This window comes from Pseudophryne corroboree, chromosome 4 (assembly GCF_028390025.1).
Source record: "Pseudophryne corroboree isolate aPseCor3 chromosome 4, aPseCor3.hap2, whole genome shotgun sequence".
Classification (NCBI taxonomy): Eukaryota; Metazoa; Chordata; class Amphibia; order Anura; family Myobatrachidae; genus Pseudophryne; species Pseudophryne corroboree.
In genome coordinates, this window is record NC_086447.1 from 523392561 (window position 1) to 523404787 (window position 12227).

The 12227-nt window shown below is 45.0% G+C and overlaps 1 non-coding gene across 1 annotated transcript; it reads left to right on the top strand.

The window, feature by feature from the left end:
- The first annotated feature begins 8310 nt into the window (after positions 1-8310).
- LOC134913716 (5S ribosomal RNA) lies at positions 8311-8429 on the top strand. The gene has a single exon (XR_010177366.1). It is a non-coding gene; the product is annotated as a 5S ribosomal RNA (ribosomal RNA).
- Positions 8430-12227: the final 3798 nt, after the last annotated feature.

The window sequence follows — 12227 nt, forward strand, 5'->3', positions numbered from 1 at the left end:
TGAAAATGATAGAGGAACAAAATAAAAAACTAGAACAGTTTATGGTTTTACAAACCAACAGTAATTCTAGTCTCTCCTCATCAAGGACAAACAATGATATATCTGTGAGGGGAAGGGGGAGTAATTATAATAATCGAGGCCGAGGATGTTTCAAATGTGGTAGGTCAGGGCATAGGGCCTATGAATGCACTGCTAATACTGGGTGTTTTTCACAAAGAGTTAGTGATAATAATATAGCATTGAATAGCCATAATCTTTCTGGGCAGGGAAACGGACGGGGGAGGACTGTGAGCCCCTCACAGTCCCCCTAGAAGTCAGCTACTGCGCTATGGGGAATTCCTGGTGGAATGGGAAAATTCCAGAAGGTCTGATGGGTCCTACACCAATAGTCTCTGCGTCCATTAATGGGAACAAATGTAAAGTATTACTAGACAGTGGGTCTCAGGTGTCAATTATTTTTGAATCCTGGTATAATGAACACATATCAGATGTGAAGAAACAACCCCTTAATGGATTAATAATTCGGGGTTTAAGTGTAAACAAATATCCTTATTTAGGATATGTACAAGTTACTCTGGAATTTGATAGAGAAATCCCTGGAAAACCATTGCAGGTCCCTTTTATTGCGCTAATTTGTCCTGAGATCCAAGGGGGCAGGAATGAACTTCCTGTAATTATAGGTACTAATACCAAATTGTACAATGAATTATCAAAATGGTGTCAAGATATGCATAAGAAGGAACAGATTACTGAAGCAGGACATGTTTGGGTAATTCAACCGGAAGATAAGCTTGAGGCGGAGAAGGGTCAATTTGAAGTTTGCTTTCAAAATAGCGATATTTTAAAAGAGGACAAAGATTCATTGATAAGGGAATTGGGTATTAGAAGGAAGGCTTTTTCATCTGATGAATGGGATTTAGGAGAGGCAAAAGGAGTAGAACATAGAATAGAACTCACAGATACAAGTCCTTTTCGTGAAAGATCTCGAAGGATAGCTCCTGCGGATTTTGAAGATGTTCGATTACATTTAAAGGGATTATTAGAGAATCAAATTATAATAGAATCCCGTAGTCCATATGCTTCTCCAATTGTAATTGCAAAAAAGAAGAATGGAAAAATTCGTATGTGCGTAGATTACAGGACCCTTAATGCAAGAACTGTCCCAGACCAGTACACAGTTCCTAAAATTGATGAAGCATTAGATTGCTTGCAAGGAAGTGTATGGTTTTCGGTATTAGACCTACGGAATGGATTCTACCAGATCCCCATGCGCCCTGAAGATAGAGATAAAACTGCATTTATTTGCCCATTAGGGTTTTTCGAATTCCTAAAAATGCCCCAGGGAATTAAGGGAGCCCCAGCGACATTCCAGAGGACAATGGATAAAGTAATTGGGGATATGAACTATAGAGAGGTCATTGTCTACTTAGATGACATCATTGTTTTTGGGAGTTCCCTTCAAGAGCATAATACCCGTCTTATTAAAGTTCTAGATAGATTAATTGAAGGGGGATTGAAGTTGCCTATTGACAAATGTCAGTTATGCCGATCCTCAGTGAAATACTTAGGACACATTGTAAATAGAGAGGGAATTGCCACTGACCCTGCGAAGGTTGAGGCTGTAGTAAATTGGCCTAATGCTAGCCATACATCAGACCAACTTTTCTCCAACACTCCAAACTTCCAACCATCCAACTTGTCTGTTCAACTAAAACAGTGCCCCACACATCTCACCAACTTTTTACCAGTGCTCCACACATCTAACCAACTTTTCATCAGACCAACCAACCTTCCAACTTCTGTCCAACTTGTGATGTCACCGAAGTAGGCGGACAGTGCCTGCCTACAGTTCTTCAGTTTTGTTTTGTTTTTTAATTTCAAAACATGCAGAAGTGTCTTTTTTTCAGTGAAACTGGGCTTTTCTTTCACCACCATACATTTATTAGATTTACTTATTTTTATACTGAACTATGGATACCAGCATGGTTGGGCTGCCAAGGCAAATATATATATATATATATATATATATATATATATATATATATATATAAGATGTAGATATTCGGCACTCCCAATGTAGTAAAATGTACAGCTTGCCTGGTGCCCTCTTTTTTGGAGGCACAAGTATTATTTATATGTTTTTAAAAAGATCATTATTATATATATATATATATATATATATATATATATATTTTTTTTTTTAAATGGAATGGGAAAAACCCGAAAAATTTTTGCGTGGGGTCCCCCCTCCAACGCATAACCAGCCTCGGGCTCTTCGAGCCGGTCCTGGTTCTAAAAATCCGGGGGGAAAATGGACAGGGGATCCCCCGTATTTTTAAAACCAGCACCGGGCTCTGCGCCTGGTGCTGGTGCAAAAAATACGGGGGACAAAAAGAGTAGGGGTCCCCCATATTTTTTACACCAGCATCAGGCTCCACTAGCTGGACAGATAATGCCACAGCCGGGGGTCACTTTTATACAGTGCCCTGCGGCCATGGCATTAAATATCCAACTAGTCACCCCTGGCCGGGGTACCCTGGGGGAGTGGGGACCACTTCAATCAAGGGGTCCCCCCCCCCAGCCACCCAAGGGCCAGGGGTGAAGCCCGAGGCTGTCCCCCCCATCCAAAGGCTGCGGATGGGGGGCTGATAGCCTTGAGAAAATTTAAAGAATATTGTTTTTTCCAGTAGTACTACAAGTCCCAGCAAGCCTCCCCCGCAAGCTGGTACTTGGAGAACCACAAGTACCAGCATGCGGGAGAAAAACGGGCCCGCTGGTACCTGCAGTTCTAATGGAAAAAAAATACCCAAAATAAAAACAGGAGACACACACCGTGACAGTAAAACTTTATTTCACACATGTCGACACACACATACTTACCTATGTTGACACGAAGCAGTTGGTCCTCTTCTCCAAGTAGAATCCACGGGTACCTGAAAATAAAAGATAATTATACTCATCTGATCCAGCGTCCTTATACGTAATGCCACCCCTGTAGTAGTAGCATCCTTATACGTAATGTTCCCCCAGTAGTAGTACCGCCCTTATACATAATGCCCCCCCAGTAGTAGTAGCATCCGTACATGTAATGCCCTCCCAGTAATAGTAGCACCGTCCTTATACATAATGCCCCCCAGTAGTAAGAGTCCTTATACATAATGCCCCCCAGTAGTAAGAGTCCTTATACATAATGCCCCCCCAGTAGTAGCGTCCTTATATGTAATGCCCCCCCAGTATTAGTAGCCTCCTTATACATAATGCCCCCCCAGTAGTAGTAGCATCGTTATATGTAATGCCCCCCTGTAGTAGTAGCGTTCTTATACATAATGCCCCCCCAGTAGTAGTAGCATCGTTATATGTAATGCCCTCCCAGTAGTAGTAGCATCGTTATATGTAATGCCCCCCTGTAGTAGTAGCGTTCTTATACATAATGCCCCCCCAGTAGTAGTAGCATCGTTATATGTAATGCCCCCCTGTAGTAGTAGCGTTCTTATACATAATGCCCCCCCAGTAGTAGTAGCATCGTTATATGTAATGCCCCCCTGTAGTAGTAGCGTTCTTATACATAATGCCCCCCCCAGTAGTAGTAGCCTCCTTATACATAATGCCCCCCCAGTAGTAGTAGCATCGTTATATGTAATGCCCCCCTGTAGTAGTAGCGTTCTTATACATAATGCGCCCCCAGTAGTAGTAGCATCCTTATACATAATGCCCCCCCCAGTAGTAGTAGCATCCTTATACATAATGCTCCCCCAGTAGTAGTAGCGTCCTTATACATAATGCCCCCCAGTAGTAGTAGCATCCTTATACATAATGCCCCCCAGTAGTAGTAGCAGTTATATGTAATGCCCCCCTGTAGTAGTAGCGTTCTTATACATAATGCCCCCCCAGTAGTAGTAGCATCGTTATATGTAATGCCCCCCCTGTAGTAGTAGCGTTCTTATACATAATGCCCCCCCAGTAGTAGTAGCATCGTTATATGTAATGCCCCCATGTAGTAGTAGCGTTCTTATACATAATGCCCCCCAGTAGTAGTAGCATTGTTATAGGTAATGCCCCCCCAGTAATAGTAGCGTCCTTATACATAATGCCCCCCCAGCAGTAGTATCGTTATATGTAATGCCCCCCCCCAGCAATAGTAGCGTCCTTATACGTAATGCCCCTCCTATAGTAGTAGCGTCCTTGCATGTAATGGCCCCCCTAGCAGTGGCGTCTATAAAGCGCGCACACACAGACATACCTCACACACACACACAATTCACACATATATACAGACACACACACCCCACCTTGCACACACACACATCTCCACCACACACACACACACACACACACACACACACACACACACACACACACACACACACACACACACACACACACACTTCACATATATACAAACACACACACACACACACACACACACACACACACACATATATACAAACACACACACACACACACACACACACACACACACACACACACACATATATACAAACACACACACACTCACTTCTCTCTCACCCTCCACTTACCAAGTCTGGCTGGCCGTCACTGCAAAGCTGTCTTGTCCCGTGTAGCTCCGCCCCTCTATTCCGTGTAGCTCCGCCCCCTCGTGTTGCCGTAGCTCCACCCCCTTTTCAGACCCCGCACTGCACAGCCCGCTGTCACAGGTGATTGGGGGGGGGAGGGGGGCTTTTCATGCTGCCGGCACAGTAGGCGGACACTAGCAGGCAGTGTCCGCCTACTTATCGTTCAGTTGGGGGGAAAGTTTCCCCTACACCTGAACGATTGGTTGGGAAAATCAAACAGGTTTGATTTTCCCAACTAGTTGGACAGACCGTTTCTGTCCGTTTTTCAGCGTGTGGGAGCAAACGGCTGATAATCATTTGCTCCCACACACTGCCACATTATCTTTCCAACCAGCCAACTAGTTGGCTGGTTGGAAAGATATTGTCCTGATGTATGGCCAGCTTAAGCCTAATAAGTTAAAAGAACTCAGATCTTTTTTAGGTTTTTGCGGGTACTATCGCAGATTCATTCCAAATTATTCTAAGATTTCAAAACCTCTTACGGATTTGACTAAAGGATATCCACCTACTAATAAGGGAAAAGAAACCAAAATAACCCCTAAGTGTTGGTTTAAACCTAATGAACCTTTTGGAAACCGGTGGACTCAGGAATGTGAAATGGCATTCCAGACTTTAAAAACAAAGCTAACTGGGGCTCCAGTTTTAGCTTATGCAAACCCTTCACTTCCATATGTACTTCATATAGATGCTTCACAAGAAGGTATTGGGGGAGTACTGTATCAAAAACATCAAGAAGAGTTGAAGCCTGTGTCTTTTACTAGTAGGGGGTTATCTGTTAGTGAGAGAAATTACGCCACACACAAATTGGAATTTTTAGCTTTAAAATGGTGTGTGGTGGAAAAATTTCATGAATACTTATATGGAGTAACATTTGAGATTCACACAGATAACAACCCTTTAACATACATCCTTACTACTGCAAAATTAGATGCAACAGGACACAGATGGCTTGCAGCTTTAGCTCTGTATAATTTTTCTTTAAGATATAGGCCCGGAGTCAATAATATCGATGCTGACTCATTATCCCGATACCTAATCAAAAGAATTGTGTTGCTATTGATGAATGGATTGAAGTACCTGCTGGTGAAGTGAGGGGGATGTGCCATCATATTCAAATTAAGGAAATGACCTCAGGAGAATCATTAAGTTCATTGGGTGCCACTGAAAAAGTTCTGCCTTTATCATACTGTTGGTTGAGTCATTTAGAATTAGAAGGGTTGCCAAAACTTAGGAAAACCCAGATACAGGCAGATCAGAGGAAAGATCCAGACATTGGACTTATCATATCTGAAATAACAAGAAATAAAAGTAATAAAAACTGGGACCCTGTAATATCTAATGCTTCTGAGGAAGTGCGGTTATTAGAGAGACAAAGGAAACATTTAATGATAATTAATGGATTGTTATATCGGGTAATTGAAAGGAGTAAAAAAAAAAATATATACCAAATAGTATTGCTAAAGATATATCGATCTATGGTAATGAAAGCATTACATGATGACCATGGCCATTTAGGAAATGATAAGACCTTAAGTTTAATATATGATAGGTTTTATTGGCCTGGCATGAGGAAAGAGGTAGAAGCCTATTGCCAAAATTGTGGGAATTGTATAGTACGGAAGACTGTAAGTAGCCAATCTGCCCCATTAGTAAATTTCAGGAGTAATGGTCCTATGGACCTAGTCTGTATGGATTTTTTAACATTAGAAGTAGAACCCGGAAAGAAATGCCACATATTAATAATTACAGATCACTTTACAAGATACGCCCAAGCATACGTTACACCAAATCAGAAAGCTCATACTGTAGCCAATACTCTATGGGACAAATATTTTGTTCATTATGGTCTGCCTAACCGATTACATTCTGATCAAGGGAGAGAGTTTGAGAGTAAGTTGATTAAGGAACTCTGTATGATTTGTGGGATCACTAAATCACGAACAACCCCTTATCATCCTCAGGGAAATCCTCAGCCTGAAAGGTTTAACAGAACCTTGTTGAATATGTTAGGGACTCTAAACCCATTTGATAAGAACCATTGGAAAAGGCATATTGATCGTTTAATACATGCTTATAACTGCACACGAAATGAGCCTACATGGTATTCTCCATATGCTCTGATGTTTGGGCGGGAGGCTAGACTTCCCATAGACGTGTGTATGGGGATATCTTATAGTGACAAACCTGCTTTCTCCTTCATCCACTAGGGGCCACTGGAGTGTAGTTACAATGGGGAGATAGTAGGTGGTATTGGTAGCTGGCACTTTAAAAATTCTCACACTGTGGCTAGCTCCTCCCCTACTATCTCCCCTCCAAGCCAGTCTTAGTTAAGTGCCCGAGGTAGCTGGTTCACTTGGGTTTAGCTGAAGAATTTTCTTCTTTTTTCTTTATTATTTTACCCCACCACAGAAGATTCCGGCTGGACGCCGCTGCGTGCGGCGTGTGTCGGGGCCGATCCACCAAGAACACAGTGGTGAGTGAAGTATACTTTATTTGTGGTGGCTATGTATGTTTTTAGAGCAATGCATTATTGTTGTACAACCCACTCCAGAAGGGCTCTCTGGGGCTGTAATGTACTTTATTGTATCCTTACCTGTCCTCCTCATGGAGAAACAGACAGGATGATTGGGGGAGGCTGAGTATGTGTTTATACAACCCTGACTGAAAAACGTGTGTGTGTCATTCTGATAACCCTCTGCTCCCCCAGCTCCCCGCACCCCCCGCACAGATCCCCACTCAGCGCGACTCACAGAGCCGGCACAGGGATCCCGCTCGAGCGCAAAGCAATGTTTAAATTTGGCGCCTTGTACGGAGGGGGCGGAGCTAAGTCCCGCTCTGTAGAGCGAGCTCAGCGCTCCCTGCTCCCAGGCGGCGACTCGCGCTCTGTTCAGCGCAACACTCCCCGGCGGCGGCTAGCAGATACAGGGCTCTACTAGCGCTGTATAGCGGGCTCAGCGCTCCCCGGCGGTGACTCGCAGGCCCAGCGGAGGGTACAGCTCGCTTCCCGCTTAGTTTTGCAATAAGGCGCCATAGCCGGGGGGCGGAGCTAACTCCTGCTCTGTACAGCGGGCTCAGCATTCTCCGCTCCCCGGCCACTGTTATAGTGTAATAGGCATTTATGTGAGTTTAATGCACATGGTGCTGAGGAGACTGTGATATAGTCAGAGTGGCTCAGCACTAATCCAGTTATCCACTATATAGATTTTATCGCATAGCCCAGAGGAGTTTCACTCTGGCGGCCATTTCCTCCCTGCACAGACCTGGCTTCATATTTGCAGTGTCTCCTATAGCCCAGTGGGCTAATCTTGCATACTCAGAGACAAATACAAATAAAGTCCCAGGTATATTAACAGTTAACCCGCTTTACTCTGCGGGCTCCCAGGTCTCCCCGTCGCTAGGCAACAGCTCTGGGATTTGTAACTTTTCGATACTTCAGGCTGCTGAAATATAGATACATTCCTCCTGCAGTAGACTCCTCTACCCAGCATTTTCCTACTTGCAAATCAGGGAACCTGCTCTATTACAGTAGCTGGGACTCAGCTCAATAATAATTAAAAGGATCTACTGTGCAGTATTTATTTACCTACGGTGTGTGTGTGTATATATACATATATAGTTATGTTTGTGCATGTATATATATAGATATATATATATTTAAGTGCGTGTAGGTATGTATATAGATAAATCCATAAAATACCAGATATAGGGGATAAAAGCCTACGGCCACACCACCCTGAACACGCCCGATCTCGTCTGATCTCGGAAACTAAGCAGGGTCAGGCCCGGTTAGTACTTGGATGGGAGACCGCCTGGGAATACCAGGTGCTGTAGGCTACTTCCGCAATGTTTTCTAATAACAACATCTTGCACATAACATTTTCCCCCATCTTTCTCACAGGCTGGTCACCATTTTGAAAAGCCAGCGGAACCTCAGAGAAACATCTGGTGCACCTTAATTAGCGGTACACTAAATACAGGGCGGGGTGTTGCCTTCCCTTTATTATTCCTTGTTGTCACTAGTTACTAATGCTATTTGTAATTGTGGAATGCGTGTAAGGCATCAGACAAATAGCGCTGCGGCTCAGTACGCTAGTAGCGGGTATCTGAACAGGGGTTTGAATCCAAACAAAACTTTAAGGAGAACTCCTATAGCCTAGGGCTAAGACTCCTGTCCCACAGCGCAGCGTTGCTGGTTCAGGTCTCCGCTGCTCCAGAAAGTTTATTTTAATCGTATCGGTCACTACACATTATAGTGCAGACCTTACGTAGGGCTCTGTTTATTTAACCCACCTTTTCTCCTTTCGTTTGTCTCTCCTGGGATAGTCGAAGAATTCCCTCTTAGGTGTGAAGTATGCGGCGGAGCCATCTGCTTCGCCCTCCACGCACCTGCACACCCCTGTTTGATCAATGATGCAGGTAATGTCACTATTAACCAGACAATAGCTCATCAGGTAAGCCCTTGGACTTTGGTTTCCAAGGTCACAGGATCAAATCACAGCGGGACCAAACACACCTTTCCAAAAAGAAACTTTGCTAACATTCCATGCATTACTGATGTCTGTTTTCTGTGGATCTGAACCAGTGTCTCAGAATATACAGGTACATAATACAGCAGTTCATCTGATACTGCAGGTAAAGGAGGAGGACACGTCAAGTCCATCAGGGTTCCACGCCATTGACGAAAATGACAGCGACTGGTTCAGTTTCGGATGAGCTGGGCAGGCTCCGGTAGGCGGCCGACAGACACCCGAATACACAATATCAGGTATCAAACAAGGTTTGTTTTCCTATCTTTTCCCCGCAGATGGCAGGAGATGGTATCAGAACCTCTCTAGGGTATACACCTCGGTGTATCGCCGGTCCATCAAGCCGCCGTTTTCCTGAGGCAACCTTGCTCAGGGATCCATCGACATATGCGGCAGCATAGTTCTACCGTATCCGGAGCAGGTAGGTTGGGGAACAATTGTCCTCTAGGTTACAGGATGCTTCGCATCAGGATCAATTGATACTTTGATACAGGTCAGAATCACGATTCTGCTTTATGTTCCTTGGAGGTCTCCATGTCTACAGACTCGGACCCTGCATCTTCGCTTGGGCTGTCTTAACCCGACGACCTCTGGGGCTGCGACAGTGACAAGTAAACATGAAATCCTACGGGGCAGATGGTTCTGGGGAAGGAACTTTCTGCAGGATTTCTTGAACCAATGGAGGTAGGTCCACTTTGATTTCTCCTACTACTGCCCCAGCTCCAAGACAGACCTTTACTGGTCTTCCCTTTAGATTTTTTCGTGCCCTTTCAGGTTTTTGACTCCACACGGGTGATATCTTCGTTGCCAGGGGTTCTCAGGGTAAAAAGGCTGAAGCAGAGGTTCAACATCCTCAGTCCAGTCTGATTTTATGTCATCCTATACACCCATTACACCTGCAGGGTCCCAGGGTAGGCGCAGGTCGATGGGAAAAGGCTTGGGCGGTTACAACCGTCTCAGGAGTCCCTCGGCATGGGTCGGCTGATTTACGATGACAAGAGAGTCATACTGCAGGCTGCGCTCCATAGGTTTCTAACCGCAAAGGGTGTTGATCCCTGTTTTACACATCATTTGAATTAGGACAGTTCTCAGGCCTTTGTTTTCTTTTCACGTTCCGAAGCCAAGTGGCTCGGACAGGCCTATTCTGGCCTTACAATCCTTTTAGTCTGTGATTGCTAGTTTAAACAAGAAAGGGAGTTTTACGTGTCCCTTGTCTTCAGAGATGCCTGTTTACTGATTTCCGTTGGACAGGCTTTTCTCAGATTCCCCCTTAACAGGATTCTCATTTTCACTGTAAGTCCTTTACTCTTCTCTCTTCCGCTCCCACAGAGTTTAGGAAGATAACAGAATAACTCTTTTTCAAGGGCAGTGGGTGACGTTGGTTCCCTAATGGGACAATTTACTGCTACTATCCCACTCTGTACATTAGGTGGCTTCTGAATATCCGGAGGATCCACGAGCTTCTGATTCGACACAGATCCAATTTATGCTCCGCATAGACGTTTCTCAACACGGTCCGTCAGAGGTTTTTTCATTCCTCGGCACCAGAGACTCTATTTCTTCAGTCAAGTTGCGACGTAATGAGTGGTCGCCTCCATTCCTCTCGGAACGGGGGACAACAATCTTGTTTCCAGATCAAGCCACCAGGTCAGACTCCTGGGTGAGGGAACATGCCCCGGAGTTTTGTCAGCTGGTCCGCTGTGGGCGGAGATTTCGGATCGACCTCAGGGCGTTCTGACTGACTCTTTAACCCTTTATTACTCTCTAGCCGTGGAGGCCCTCAGGGCTCCGGGGAGTTTTCTGGTTATTCTATCCTGCCTCCTTTTCTATTTCTACTTCATGTTCAGTAACACAGGAGGGGATTATGCGTGCTAGTCCTCTCGGTGGCGCTGGTTGGGCCACGCATGACTTGAAGATACAGATACGCCTGTTGTCAGTAGAGGAGCCTTGGCTCCTACCTCGACTGGACTGTCTACTTCAACAGGCTCCTTTTTTTTTTCTCCTTGTTCAATTTTACACTGGTTTCGGTTACCCGTGTGACTGTTCACGAGACCTCAGAAGGGAGGAGTTCCCTAGTTCGGTTAGGCCTACTGGGCTCCGATTTCAGAAGTCTATTACCTCTTCTCGCTTTTGCCACTTTGGGAAAACTTTATGGAACATAATGAAGATAAAAGGGGGTTTTTCCCCCTTCTTCCAGTTACCATTCATCTTTGGTTTCTCTGGGAGGTTTTTTGCTCCGCTGCGCTTCAAACCACACTGACCGGAATTTTAGGTCTCTGCCTTTTTCGCTTTTCTTCCAAATGAGATTAGCCTAGCGGCCGTAAGTTCGGCCTCTTGTTCAGGGAGTACTCTATTGGCAACTCCCCGGGCTCGGCTTCGGCCTCAGCGGTCGTTTCTTCCAGAGGGGAGGTCCATTTTTCATATAAATCTGACACTAGTGGTTTTCAATCCTCTCTGAATGTTGTCAGGGCTCGTCAACTCTCTCTACAGAGGTCTCAGGCTATTCGATGAAGTGTTTTTTCTTCTTTGCTCTGGACGATGCTCCCGTACTAAATAGCCGGGGCCCCAGCATATGCTGGACAGTTGGATACATCTGATCATCAGACAGTCTTCTTGGCGGTTACTAGGGAACCTCCGTTTTCCAATTCAGCGCGCTTTACGCGCATTGTAAGACCTTCGTGGGCAGCCGCCCGCGGGGTCTCCATGAATATTTTGTCGGGCGGCTACTTGGTCAAACCGACATTCGTTTTGTCAAATTCTACAAGTTTGACACTTTTACGGCCTCTGCATCACTGTTTGGCCGAGCAGTTTTTACAGGACTCTCAGCGCTTTCCCACCCGTTTTTTGGGAGCTCTGGGACGTCCCCATTGTAACTACACTCCAGTGGCCCCTAGTGGATGAAGGAGAAATCAGGATTTTGGTACTTACCGATAAATCCCTTTCTCCGATTCCACAGGGGCCACTGGACGCCCGCCCAGCGCTGTTTCTCCTGATTTTTGTTTGATTAACGATTGCAGATCACCATATGACTGCTTGTTGGGTTCAGGCTAGCCTGGTTTTTTGTCAGGTTCTGTTCCAGGTTTAGTTTGTGTTCGCCTGGTTTACA